The sequence below is a fragment of the Carlito syrichta genome, unplaced genomic scaffold, assembly GCF_000164805.1.
Source record: "Carlito syrichta isolate Samal-C Ts95f unplaced genomic scaffold, Tarsius_syrichta-2.0.1 Scaffold115728, whole genome shotgun sequence".
Classification (NCBI taxonomy): Eukaryota; Metazoa; Chordata; class Mammalia; order Primates; family Tarsiidae; genus Carlito; species Carlito syrichta.
In genome coordinates, this window is record NW_007059824.1 from 906,058 (window position 1) to 919,502 (window position 13,445).

Below are 13,445 nucleotides of genomic sequence, written 5' to 3' on the forward strand. Positions count from 1 at the left end.
AGGGGTAGGTAATCAGGGCTTTCCAAATAATCAGAGGAGTCATGATTCACTTTCTCTCTGGAAGTGAAAAGACTGGTCCCTCTTTCTTCTCAATAAATAGCATCAAAGTTCTGAGTAATGCTGTATGGCATGATTTGTGCTCCTTCTAGGGAAACTTAAGATGACAGAATTGAGAGAGAGAGAGAGAGAGAGAGAGAGAAAGTGACTTTGGATCCAGGAGATCAGCTGTAGAGGGTTTACATTTAGTGACCCTGTGGTGTGTCCAGGGCAGAGATACTTTTCCAGCATTGTCAATGACTCCAATGAGATAAAAGGAAAAGGTTGCTTTGGGGGTTTCTTATATCTTTGTCGTGTCATGCTTTGGGTCTACCTCACTGTAAGTACTAAATGCCATATTCCCTGGCAGGGGAGGCTCCCAAGAAGCTCTTTGGAGATCAGTATACTCTGGGGAATATGGCAAGCTTTTGATACTCCTATATTTGAAAGCATCCCCAGCGAGCAGACAAGTTCTCCAAAAGAAAAGGTAATTTCATCAATGTGTGAGGCTCCAACCTAGTCAGACTTGGAGGCTTCACGAGACAACAGGAAGAACATACGTTTTGAGCCACTAAGCTGCATGAAACCCCAGATTTCTTCCTTGTAATCGCTTACTATTTTTGTGATCTCGGACAAGTTATAACCAGGTTCAGTTTCCTCATCTGTAAGATGGAGTTAATAAAACTGATCTCAGGGGGCTATTGAGAGCAACAAGTGAAGTCATGAGTGCCTGGCATTATGCTTGGCCCCAGCAGATGCTCAGGAAATTTCCACTCCCTTAATGCTTCTCGTTACTCCCAATTCAGTTCTTCTACCTCAAAAACAACCTGAATTAACTGAAATCCAACAAACTTGAACTGTCTATAACTTTGGGTTTTTTTTTTTTTTAAGGAGAGTGATAAGTAATAAGCAAAGCCAGATCACAACCTTTAAGGAGCATCTTAGAGTCACAGGAATTTGGGGAAGGACTTGAGATGCGTGGATCGGCTCCAGGCCCTTTTCTCCACTCTGAGTGACCTTGGCAAGCCTCTTCTGGTGAGTGAGCCTGAATGGTCTTTCTATAGCTCAACACAGGTTCTTATGGCTGCCGCCTACAAAAACCAAACTGGACACAGCCATTGCAGTGGAGAAAGAGGTTCATATCTCAAAGCAGCTCAGTGAGGAGAGCAGGAGAAGTCTCTCAAATCCGCTTCTCTGAAGAGTCATAGAATAAGGTTTTTAAAGGGAACTTGGTGGGAAGAGGGATAGGAACTGTTAGTTGATTGATGATGTCATGAGGGGGTTGTTGAGATTATCTTCCTGGGGTCCTGTGACTGGTAGAGGACTTCCTGGTGCTCTGGGTCTGGATAGGAGTTCTTACCTGTCAGACCCTAAAGTCTGAAAAAGATCTCAGATATTATGTTTCGGTTTCACAGTAGATGCTGTCTATAAAACACCTATGACCCTCAGCCATTATCGAGGCAGTCCAGGAAGAACAAGTAGGGGGAGGTGGGATCCCTGGAGACTCAAGTCACTTTTTGTCTTTCAAATGACTTCTTGACTCCTCAAGCAGTCATATGGTGATTGGACTTGCAAGGCGGCCTCCCCTTCTCCCCAGGGGTCTGACATGAAGGTAATTGCAAGTAGACTTAGTCGTTAACTTCTCATCATAACTGCAGCTTTCACTCCATGATCTGATATTCTGTATTGGTGGTTTCAGTCTTTTCTCTCTTCTCCAGCTCTGAGACTCACTCTCGCTAACTTCTAGACAGTAAATGACTCAGAGATGCCCTGCAAACTACATAATCAGCAACAAAAGTTTTGGTGGAATTTGATCTATTGTCCTGGACAAAATTGCAAAGTGGAATCAGGCATTTTAGAAAAGATGTATAAATAGTTAATCCCAGTTAGGCATCCTAGAGGACCCTGGGCAAAATTTTAAGATTATTTGTGGGTGGAATTTTCTGTGCAAGTAGGCTATTTTGTGTTAATTTTATATAATCCCTGTGCTCTAGATAGTTTACAGTATAATAAAATTGGTAAAATATAAACCTCTTTTAAACCAAAAGTAAAATTCTAAGCCCCCCAACTGACAACTGACTGAAACAGTTCCCGCCTGGGACAAGAGAAACCTGAAAAACTAAATCCCAGGCCCTTATAGGAGAGGTCAGACACACCTCATTATACCCCTTTCCTTTTAGAGTTTTGGCACAACTGACTAGCATTAACATTAAAAAGGAGATAATAAGACTGACAAAACAAACTCTGGAAATGACACCAAATTTCAGCCAGACTCTGGTATAGCATCACATGACATCAGGCTCTAGAAAAAGTACAGATTTTTTTCCCCAAAATATATTTGTTTGACATATTTTGGAATGGCCCAGCAAACTATCTCTCAGGGAAATTTGCATCTGTAGAGAATTTCCTTACCTAGAGTCTGATACCTTTTAAGACATTTGTCACCTGTTGTTTCCAAAGCCTACTTTGAAGCTTCATCTATATAACAAGAACCTTGGCTTCCACAGCCCCCTTATTTTAACTCAAGCATTTCTTTCTACTGATTTCAAATTTCTTAGACAGAATTTAACACTTTCAATCAATTGTCAATCAGAAAATCTTTGAATCTACCTATCAGCCCTTGCTTGGAGTTGAAAGGCCCCAGTCAGTCATGAGGAACCCGCCCCCTCCAAAGGCTAAGCCTAGGCGTGGCCCCCACCTAAAATGGCGCTCCCGCCTAAGAAGACCCCCGGACAAACTAACATGGAGGCTCGGACAAGGCTTTCCGGGTTCTTCTTCCACAACAAAGCCCACCACTCCTGTGCCCGCGAAAGCCCCTGCCAATCCCCAAAATACCTCACCTGCCGACCAATTGGTAACCGACAGGTTGCTTTAAATTTCTATAAAACCTGCCACCCCCCTGCCTCCATGCTGCAATCTGATTCTCAGGTTCTGTAGCCACCGCGCTCATCCCCATTAAATCTCTTGGTCTTAAAGGGTGTTGAGTCTCACTGCACACTACCGTCTTTCAGGAGTTGTTCTACCTTTCTGGGTAGAACCAATACATACCTTACACGTATTGCTATGTGTCTGGGCCTATAAACTTCCATCTTTCTAACATGTATAAAACCAGCCTATAACCCAACCACCTTGGGCATGTGTTCACAAGACCTCTTGAGACTGTATCCCCAAGCCATGGTCACTCATAGTCGGTTCAGAATAAATCTCCTTAAATATTTTACAGAGTTTGACTTTTTGTCAACTATCTCAATGGCTTTCTGTTACTCCCCAATCCTTAATGAGGGCTACAAGACCCTTGTTATCTGGTTTCTGCCTTACCTCACTCTGTCTGCTCCAGCTCATTGGCATCCTTTAATTCCTCAAGTTGTTTTCCCCTCTTCTCTCCCAGAGCCTGGAATGCTCTCCTCTGATTTCCCCAGATAACTCTTATTTATGCCTCAAATTTCAGCTTTCTCCAGAAAGCTGTTCCTTTCTCCAGAAACTTTTCCCCAATCCTTCAGAGTCCTCAGGCTCCTCTGTTATGGGCTTTTGTTGGCAACTGTCCATTTCACCCTTACCACAGTTTCATCAGATCACTCACGTTGTAACCAGTTATTTAATGTCCATTTCCCCTTCTTGAACTTCACCTCCATAGAGGTGGTGCTTGTCTTGGTCATCCTGATTACCCCTAGAATACAACAAAGTGCTTTGCCATTGCAGGTGTCCAGTGGATATTTATTGTATGAGTGAATGAATATCAAAGGTTGAATTTCACTGCAAGAGCTAAATGATCATGTTAAACCACCATACCAGGCAACAGGCAATGACTGATGTATCGTCTGACCAGTGGAACAGATGATGAATGCAGAGACCTCAGCGATGTGGTGACCACCATAAATCAGGAAAGGCTTCCTGGCTGTAGATCATAAGTGAGTGTGGGTCCCTTCATTCCTCTCACATTCCAGCTCACCAGGGTTTAAATCTACATACAACTCTGTGTAGATTCTTAGGATGTTTTTATGGGCCAGAATACCAACATGAGTCAGCACTGCCCCTATCATGCTAAGTTTATCTAACAGCAGATACTATAGTGTATTGGCTGGAAACTGTTGATCTCTTATCATGGCTAGGTCATCATCCATGATCCAGCAGCTGTTTTCTAGCACATCCTTAGGGTCATACTTCTAGGATGTTGTTAATCCTTCTATTACCTTACAGTGGACAGCTAGTAGTTTGTGTGCCATCTGAGCTACTTCATCCTTCTGAAATAATCCGTAATCCCCAGAGTTCACCCCCTTCAATACTTTCCATCTCACTGTAGATACCTCACAGTAGAGCAGGCACCAGGTGGTGAGCTGTGAGCATTGCTGCCTACTGTGGGCAGGACAGGAACCAATATGGGTCAGAAAATATCAATGAAAGAACAGATATGACCTCTATCTGCAAAAAAGACAATCTAAATTAGGTGGCAGAATGTTTGAGAAATTCTAAATGCTCTCTTTGCCATCATCATGTGCAATTTTACCATGAAGTAAGAATAATAAATTTTTGTGTTGCTAATTACTCTTTGTTAGCTTTTATGAAAACTGGCATAGTGACTGTTCTATATATTGTTTTCCTCTTTTTTGCCATGCAATAAATTATACATGTTTAAAGTTACATATTGACACTTTTTGGTCTTTGTATGCACCTATGGCATCATCTCCACAACCAAGATAATCAACACAACCTTTACCCTCAATTTTCCTCATCTGCCATTGTGATCCCTCCCACAGACATCCCATCCTCAGGCAGCCACTGAGTTGCTTTTGTCATTATAGATAAGTTAGCATTTTCTAGATTTTTATTTTTATTTTTGAGTTGGAGTCTTACTTCGTCGCCCAGACTGGGTTGCAGTGGCACGCTCCCGGTCACTGCAGCCTCGACTGACTGGGCTCTGGGGATCCTTCCGCCTCAGCCTTTCAAGTAGCCGGAACTACAGGCGCATGCTGCCACGCCCGACTAATTTTTTGATTTATTGTAGAGATGAGGTCTCGCCAAGTTGCCCAGGTGGGTCTCGAACCCGCGGGCTCAGGCAATTCACTCACCTCAGCCTCCCAAAGCGCTGGGATTACAGGTTGAGCCACGGAGCCCGGCCTCTAGGTTTTTATATAAATGAATTCTTACATTATGTACTCTCGGTTGTCTAACTTCTTGTACTCACCATGTTTTTTATTTTTTGAGATTCATTCATGGTACTTGTATATCTATAGCTTATTCCTTTTATGGTTGAGTAGTAGTCCGTGGTATGGATATTACATGATTTATTTATCTGCTAATAAATAATAAATGTGTGCAAATACATGGATATATACTTTAATTTACCTCTGGTAAATATCTAAAAGCACAGTAGCTGGATCATATATTTAGTTTCTTAAGGAATGGCCAATTTGCTTTCCAAAGTGAGTGTGCCACTTAACATTTCCACTAGCCATATATGAGAATTCTAGTTGCTCTATAACCTCTCTAACACTTCACATGGCAAGTCTTTAATTTTAAACATTCTAATGGGTGCAGTAGTATCGTGTGGCTTTAATTTGCATTCCATAATGACTATTGATGTTCAGCATCTTTTCATGCACCTATTTGACACCTGTATATCTTCCCATCTTGTGTTTCCCATCTTGTGTGTTTCCCATCTTGTGCCCATTTTAAATTTTTATTTGCCTACTTATTATTGAGTTTTGAGAGTTCTTTATATAGATTGTATATAATTCCTTTACCAGATATGTGATATGAAAACATTTTATTCCAGACTATGGTTTGTATTTGCATTTTCTTAATGGTGGATTGTAAAGTGTGAAAGTTTTAAATTTTGATTTTTAAATTTTGAAGTCTAATTTACTGATTTTTCTTTTATGGATTATTATTTTGGTGCTGTATCTAAGAAATATTTGTGTAACTCAAGGTTACAAAGTTTTTTTGTGTATTTTATTCTAAAAGTCTTAACATTTTGCATTTAGTCTGTGATCACCTTTAAGTTAATTTTTCTATATGGCATGAAGTATGTACAAAAGCTTCTTTTTTTTTGCATGTGGATATTCATTTGTTTCACACCACTTATTGAAAGATTTTATTTTTCTTACCAAACTGCTTTTGAATCTTATAAAATAATCACTTGTACATATAGGTGGATACATGTGAATCTATTTTTAGACTCTGTATTATGTTTCATTGATCTATACATCTATCTTTATGCCAACACCATACTGTATTAATTACCGCAAACTTGTAAGTTTTCAAGTAAGGTAGTATTAGACAGTAAGGTAGTGTTAGACCTCCAACTTTGTTTTTCTTTTTATGTTTTTCTAAAATGGACAAAACATTTCTAGTTTTCGCATTTCCATTTGAATTTTGGAATAATCTTGCCAAATTATAGTTTCTATGTTTAAAAAAGCCTCCTTGGATTTTGATTAGGACTGCATTGAATCTATAAGCTAATTTGTGGGAGAATTGAAATTTGTTTTAATTGGGTTTTTCCAGAAAAACAGAACCAAGAGTGAGTGTGTGTGTGTGTGTGTGTGTGTGTGTGTGTGTGTGTAGTTTTATTTTGAAGCATGACGGCTGACGAGTCCAAGATTTGAAACCAGAGGCCTGTGAACCAGGAGAGCAGACTGTACTTCAGTTTGAATGTAAGAGAAGACTAAGGTCCCACTCAAGCAGTCAGGCAGTAATTCCCTCTTATTCATGGAAAGGTCACTTTTTTGTTCTATTCAGGCCTTCAACTGACTGGATAAGAGCCACTTACACTAGGGAGGGAAAATCGTTATTCAGTTTCTCAATGTAAATAATAATCTTTTTTTTTTTTTTTTGAGTTGGAGTCTCACTCCATCGCCCAGACTGGAGTGCGGTGGCATGCTCCCAGCCACCACAGCCTCGACATGCTGGGCCTTCTGCCTCTGCCTTACAAGTAGCTGGAATTACAGGCACGCACTACCACGCCTGTCTGATTTTCTTTGGATTTATTGAAGAGATGAGGTCTCGCCAATTTGCCTGAGTGGATCTCGAACCCATGGGCTCAGGCAATCCACTCACCTCGACCTCCCAAAGTGCTGGGATTACACGCTGAGTCACCGAGCCCGGCCGCAAATAATAATCTTATCCAAAAGCATCCTCGAAGATACACCCAGAATAATGTTGGATCAAAAATCTGAGTATTGCCGGGCTCGGTGGCTCAGCCTGTAATCCCGCGCCTTTGGGAGGCTGAGGTGAGTGGATTGCCTGAGACCGCGGGTTCAAGACCCGCCTGGGCAGGCAAGACCTCATCTCTACAATAAATAAAAAAATTAGCTGGGTGTGGTAGCGCGCACCTGTAATTTTGGCTTCTCGGAAGGCTGAGGTGGAAGGATTGCCAGAGCCCAGCAGGTCAAAGCTGCGGTGGCCGGGAGCGGCCACTGCACTCCAGTCTGGGCAACTGAGTGAGACTCCAACTCAAAAAAAAAAAAAAAAAATCTGAGTATTCAGTCAAGCTGATATAAAATTAACAATCCAGTATTGTAGGAAAAGTCAGTCTTCCAAACCATGAACGAGGTGTATAGTTTCATTTATCTATCTATCTATCTATCTATTTATCTATCTATCTATCTATCTACCTACCTATCTATTTTTGAGTCAGGGGTCACTCTGTTGTCTAGGCTGGAGTGTAGTGGCATGATAATGACCCACCATAGCCTGACTTCCCAGACTCAGGCAATCCTCCCACTTCAGCCTGTTGAGTAGCTGGGACTACAGGTGTGTGCCACCATGCCCAGCTAATTTTTTGAATTTTTGTGGAAACTAGGTCACACTATGTTGTTTAGGCTGGTATCAAACTACTGGGCTCAAGCAATCCTTCCATCTCAGCCTCCCAAAGTACTGGAATTATAGGTGTGAGCCACTGTGCCTATTTATGTTTCTTTTTTCTTTTTTCATCAATCTATTGTAGTTTTCTGTGTCTAGGAATTGCATCTATTTTGTAAGACTTATTCCTAAGTATTCTGGGTTTTTGATACTGTTGTAAATGGTATTGCATCCTAATTTCACTTTTGATTGCACATTGCTGGTACACAGAAACATAATTTGATATTGATCCTGTATCCTTGCTAAAACTCATTTATTAGTTCTATTTGCTTTTTTTTTTTTTTTTGTAAATTCCAAGGGATTTTCTATACAAATAATTACATTGTCTGTGAATAAAGACAGTTTTTAAATTTCCTTTACAATACAGATATAATCTAGATACTTTTAATTTATTTTTCTTGCCTTATCACACTGGCTAGAACCTCCAGTAAAATGTTGAAGTATTGAGAACAGATACTTAATTTTGTTTCTGATCTTAGAGGCAAAGCTTCATTCTTTCATCATTAAGTGATATCTTAGTCTGGATTTGATATTAGGGTAGTGCTAGCCTCATAAGTTGAATTGCAAAACATTCCCTTCTCTTCAAACTTCTGCAAGAGGTTGAGTAGGATTAAAATAATTTATTACTTAGATGTTTGGTAAATTTAACTAGTGAAGCCCTTTTGTTCTTAGAATTTTCATTGTGGAAAATTTTAAACCCAACTATATTTTATTTTATCGAGCAAAACTATTCAGGTTATCTATTTCTTCTTTAGGGAGTTTTGATAGTTTTTGCCTTTCAAGGAGTTTGTCTATTTTATCAAATTTGTCAAAATCATTGGACAAAAGTTGTTCATACTATATCCTTATTGTCCTTTCAATATCCTTAGAATCAGAGATAATGTTACCTCACTCACCTGTATTCTTGATGTAGATAATTGTGTACATCTTTTATTCTATATCAGTCTGGCAAGAAATTCACATATTTTATTGGTGTTCTAAAGAAAAAAATAGCTCTTCTTTTCTTCCTAATGGTTTTCTGTTTGTATTTTATTGGTTTCTGTTCTGTTCTTTGTCATTTCCCTTCTCCTGGTTATTTTGGGCTTAATTTGCTCTCTTTTTAGTTTCTTAAGGTGAAATCTGAGGTCATTAATTTTTTGGTCTTTTTTTCCAATATGGGCTTTTAGTGCTACAAATGGTAATCTCACAAATTTTGACATGTTGTTTTCATTTTCATTCCAGTCAAGATGCTTCCCAATTTCCCTTTGGATTTATTCTTTAACCCGTGAGTTATTTAAAAGTGTGTTGTTTAGTTTCCAAATTTTTGGCAAAGTTTCAGGCTTTTTTGATGATTTCTTATTTAATTCTATTGTGTTTAGATAACATTCTTTGTATGACTTGATTCCTTTTAAATTTATTGCGACTTGTTTTGTGACTCAGAACATGGCTTATCTTATAAATGGTCTGTGTATGTTTTAAAAGAATGTAAAATCTGCCATTGTTGAGTAGAGTGTTTCATAAATGCTGGTTAGGTCAATATGATCACTACTGTTTAAGCTTACTATAGGTTCATTGATTTTCTGTGTTCTTGGCCTATTAATTATTGAAAGTGGGGTATTACAATCTCCAACTATTATTGTGAATTTGTATATTTCTTCTCTGGTTCCATTGGCTTTTGTTTCTTGTATTTTGAAATTCTGTTAATAGGAGCACAACTTTTTAGGAATATTATAGCCTTTAGGTTAGTTGATGCTGCTATCATTAGAAAATAAAATTCTCTAGGTTAATTGACACTTTTGTTATTATAAAATGAAATTCTTTATTCCTAGTCATATTGTTTGCTCTGAAATATGTCTGAAATATTAAAATAACCACTCCACTTTCTTATGACTCATGTTAACATGACATAACTTTTCCCATTTTTATTTTTACTCCATTTTATTCAAATGGGGTAGTTCAGCCATTTACATTTAATGTAAATAATTAAGATAATTAAGATGGTTAGGTTAAATCTATCATGTTACCTTTTAAAAATTTTTTCCCTCTTTTTCTGTCTTCTTTTGGGTTAAAAGAATAATTTTTATGGTTTGGTTTTACCTCTTTTGTAGGCTTATAGATGTAACTTTTTTCTTTTTTAGTGGTTGCTAAATGACTTATAATATACATCTTTAACTTATCACAGTCTACCTTCAAGTGATATAATTCCCATTCACTTACAGTGGTATGTCATGGATGCCCAATTTTGCCTTCCAGACATCTGGTTAGTGATGTCTGGATAAATTTTTAGTTGCTACATCTTGAGTGTTGCTATTGGCATCTCTTGGGGGTGGATGTCAGGGATGGTTTTAAGCAGCCTAGAAACCACAGGACAGCTCCCACAGAACAAAGAATCATTCATCTTAAATGTGAGTAATGTTGATGTTAAGAAATCCTGATTCATTCTAAAACCTTTACAATAGCATATTTCATTTTATCCCTCACAATTTTTTTGCTATTGTTGTCAGACCTTTTACTTTTATATTTATCATAAATCCCATGCTGCATTTTGTATTATTTTTGTTTAAAGACAATTATGCTTCACGCAGAGTAAAGCATTAATCAATAATCTTGTGTATTTAGTTATGTAGGTACCGTTTTTAATACTTTTTATCTGTGAAGATTCATATTTCCATCTCATATACTTTTCCCTTTTCTTGAAGATTTACCTTTCATAATTCATGTAGTGTGAGTCTGTTTGTGATGAATTATTTCAGCATTAATATTTCTTTTCTTTACTTTTTTTGAGTTGGAGTCTCACTCTGTTGCCTAGACTGGAGTGCAGTGGCACACTCCCGGCCACCGCAGCCTCGACTTGCTGGGCTCCGGCAATCCTTCTGCCTCAGCCTTCCAAGTAGCCAGAACTACAGGCGCACACTGCCACGCCTGGCAAATTTTTTTGATTTACTGTAGAGACCAGGTCTCACCAAGTTGCCCGGGTGAGACTTGAACCCACGGGTTCAGCAATCCACTTGCCTCAGCCTCCCAAAGTGCTGGGATTATAGGCTGAGCCACCGAGCCCTGCCAGTATTTATATTTCTGAAAAAAAAAATTATTTTACTTTTTTTGTTTTTGAAAAATATTTTTAGTAGGCATAGAGTTTTTTGTTTATTTTTCTTTCAACACTTTAAATACATTTTTCTAGTGTCTTCTTATTTGCATTGTTCCTGATAAAAAAAAATCTGTTGTCATGCTTCACTCTCCTATAAAGAACATCTTTACTTTCTCCCCTTTTTAAAGGTTTTTCTCTTTACTACTGGTTTAGAGCAACCTGAGTATGTGGGGCCTTGGTGTAGTTTTGTTTATGTTTGTTTTGCTTAGTGTTGGTTGAGATTCTTGGCCATGTGGATTTAGATTTTTTTATTAAATTTGTGAGAATTTTGAATATTATTTTTTCAGATTTTTTTCTGTCTTCCCTGTCTCTTTGGGGCACTCCAGTTACATTACCTATATGTTAGGGTACTTAAATGTACCCTAAAACAAACTGATGCTCTTTTCATTTAAAAAAAAATTCTTTTAAATACTTTATATACATTTTAAAAGAATGTATAATCTGCTGTTCTTGAGTGGAGTGTTCCATAAATGCTAATTAGGTCAATTTGATTCCTAGTGTTGTTCAAGGTGTTTCTCTGTATGTTTCATTTTAGATGATTTTAAACACTATACTTTCAAGTTTATTGATCTTATCTTTTAAAATATTCAATCTCCCATTGATTTCATCCAGTATATTTTTTTCATCTCAGATATTGTGTTTGTGTGATTCACAAGTTTTTTTTTAGTCTATTTATTATCCATGTCTCTACTTAAGTTTTAAACATATGAAATAAAATTATAACAACTTAAATAAAACAATAACCTTGTCTGCTACTTCTAGTATCTATGTCAGTTTTGAGTTGGTATCAGTTGATTGATAATTTCCTCTCATTCTTAGTTATATATTTTTTGTTTCTTTGCATGCATGTAATCTTTGAGTGAATGCCAGAGATTTTGAATTTTATCTTGTTGAAGGTTAAGTATTTTTGTGATCCTGTAAATATTTTTGGATGTTGTTCAGGTACACCATTAAATTATTTATGAACAGTTTTATATGTTTGAGCCCTCCTTTTAAGATTTGTTAGAATCAGATTAGCATCGATTCTAGGGCTTATTATTCCTCACTACTGGGCAAGACTCTGATACTCTACACAAAGCCTTGTGAATAATGAGGTTTCCAGACTGGCTAACGAGACCAGGCCCTATTCCCTGTGTAAACCTAAGACATGGTTCTTTCTAATCCTTTCAGGTGAGTCTTTAACTGGCTTTAGTTAGTTTCTTCACTCACACAGGCACTGTTCACTACTCTGAATACTTTAAGGAGACTCTCTGTTGCTCTCCTGAATTGTCTTCCTGTGCTGGTGTCTCCTCTCTAGTACTCTACCTTATGAACTCTAGCCACTTTGGTTTCTCTGGACTCTCAGCTCCATCTCCTCAGGTCAGAAAATCTGCCGAGCCCTGTCTGTGTTTCTCTGCCCTGTGCCAAGACCTACAAACCCCAAGGCAGTAAGCTGGGGCAATCAGAGTTCACTTCATTTGTTCCCATCTCTCAGAGATCACCGACATTTTTTGCCTAATGTCTAGTGTCTTGAAATCTGTTGTTTTATATACTTTGTCTGTATTTTGTAGTTGTTTTAGATCAGACAGCAAATCCATGACTTGCTACTTCCTCTTGGCCAGAAGCTATATCTTATCTTGACTATTGTGGTTTTCATGACTGCACACATTGAATGGCAAAACCCACAGAAGGGCACTTTTTTAAAAGGGTGAATTTTACTATATAAAGTTTATATCTAAACTTAAGAAAATGTTAAAATACTCCAAGTTGCAGTGGATATTCTAAAGGCTATAGAGTTAATATTCTGGGTCCTAGGGATTACTCATCCACAAACCAGTTGTGTGAGTTTAAGTAAGTCAAATGATCATCAGTGGTTTATTTATCTTTTTGTTGAGGTTTTTGATGCTTGCTACTTTGTAGAGTTATAGAGGGAATAATGTTGGATAACATGAACATAGTTTAGTTAAATTGTACTTTCATGCATTATCTGGCCTTGATTTAATATCTTTTTTGCATTTTATCTGTCTTCTTTGTTTGACTGAGATCCATAAGGGCAAAGATCATGTTGGTTTGTTTACTTCTGTATCTTCAAATATAGAATTAAATAAATATTAAATTGAAATGTGAATATTGAAGGTTACTTGTATTACAAGATACATAGACATTTGTCTTATAGATATATTTTTACATTCTTTATTAAAACATTAAAAAAAATTAAAGTCCCTCTTCACAAAGTTGTATAGCTTATGAAACTCATTGTTAGGGTCACACTTTCCCAGAGGGGCCTCCAGAATGTTAGGTGAGGCCTGCTGGAGGTGTGATTGTTTGGGGTGCGATCCAATGCTGAATGAAAGATGCAAAGAGCCAGACTCGGTGGCTCAGCCTGTAATCCCGCACCTTTGGGAGGCTGAGGTGAGGGGATTGCCTGAGCCCGCAGGTTCGAGAC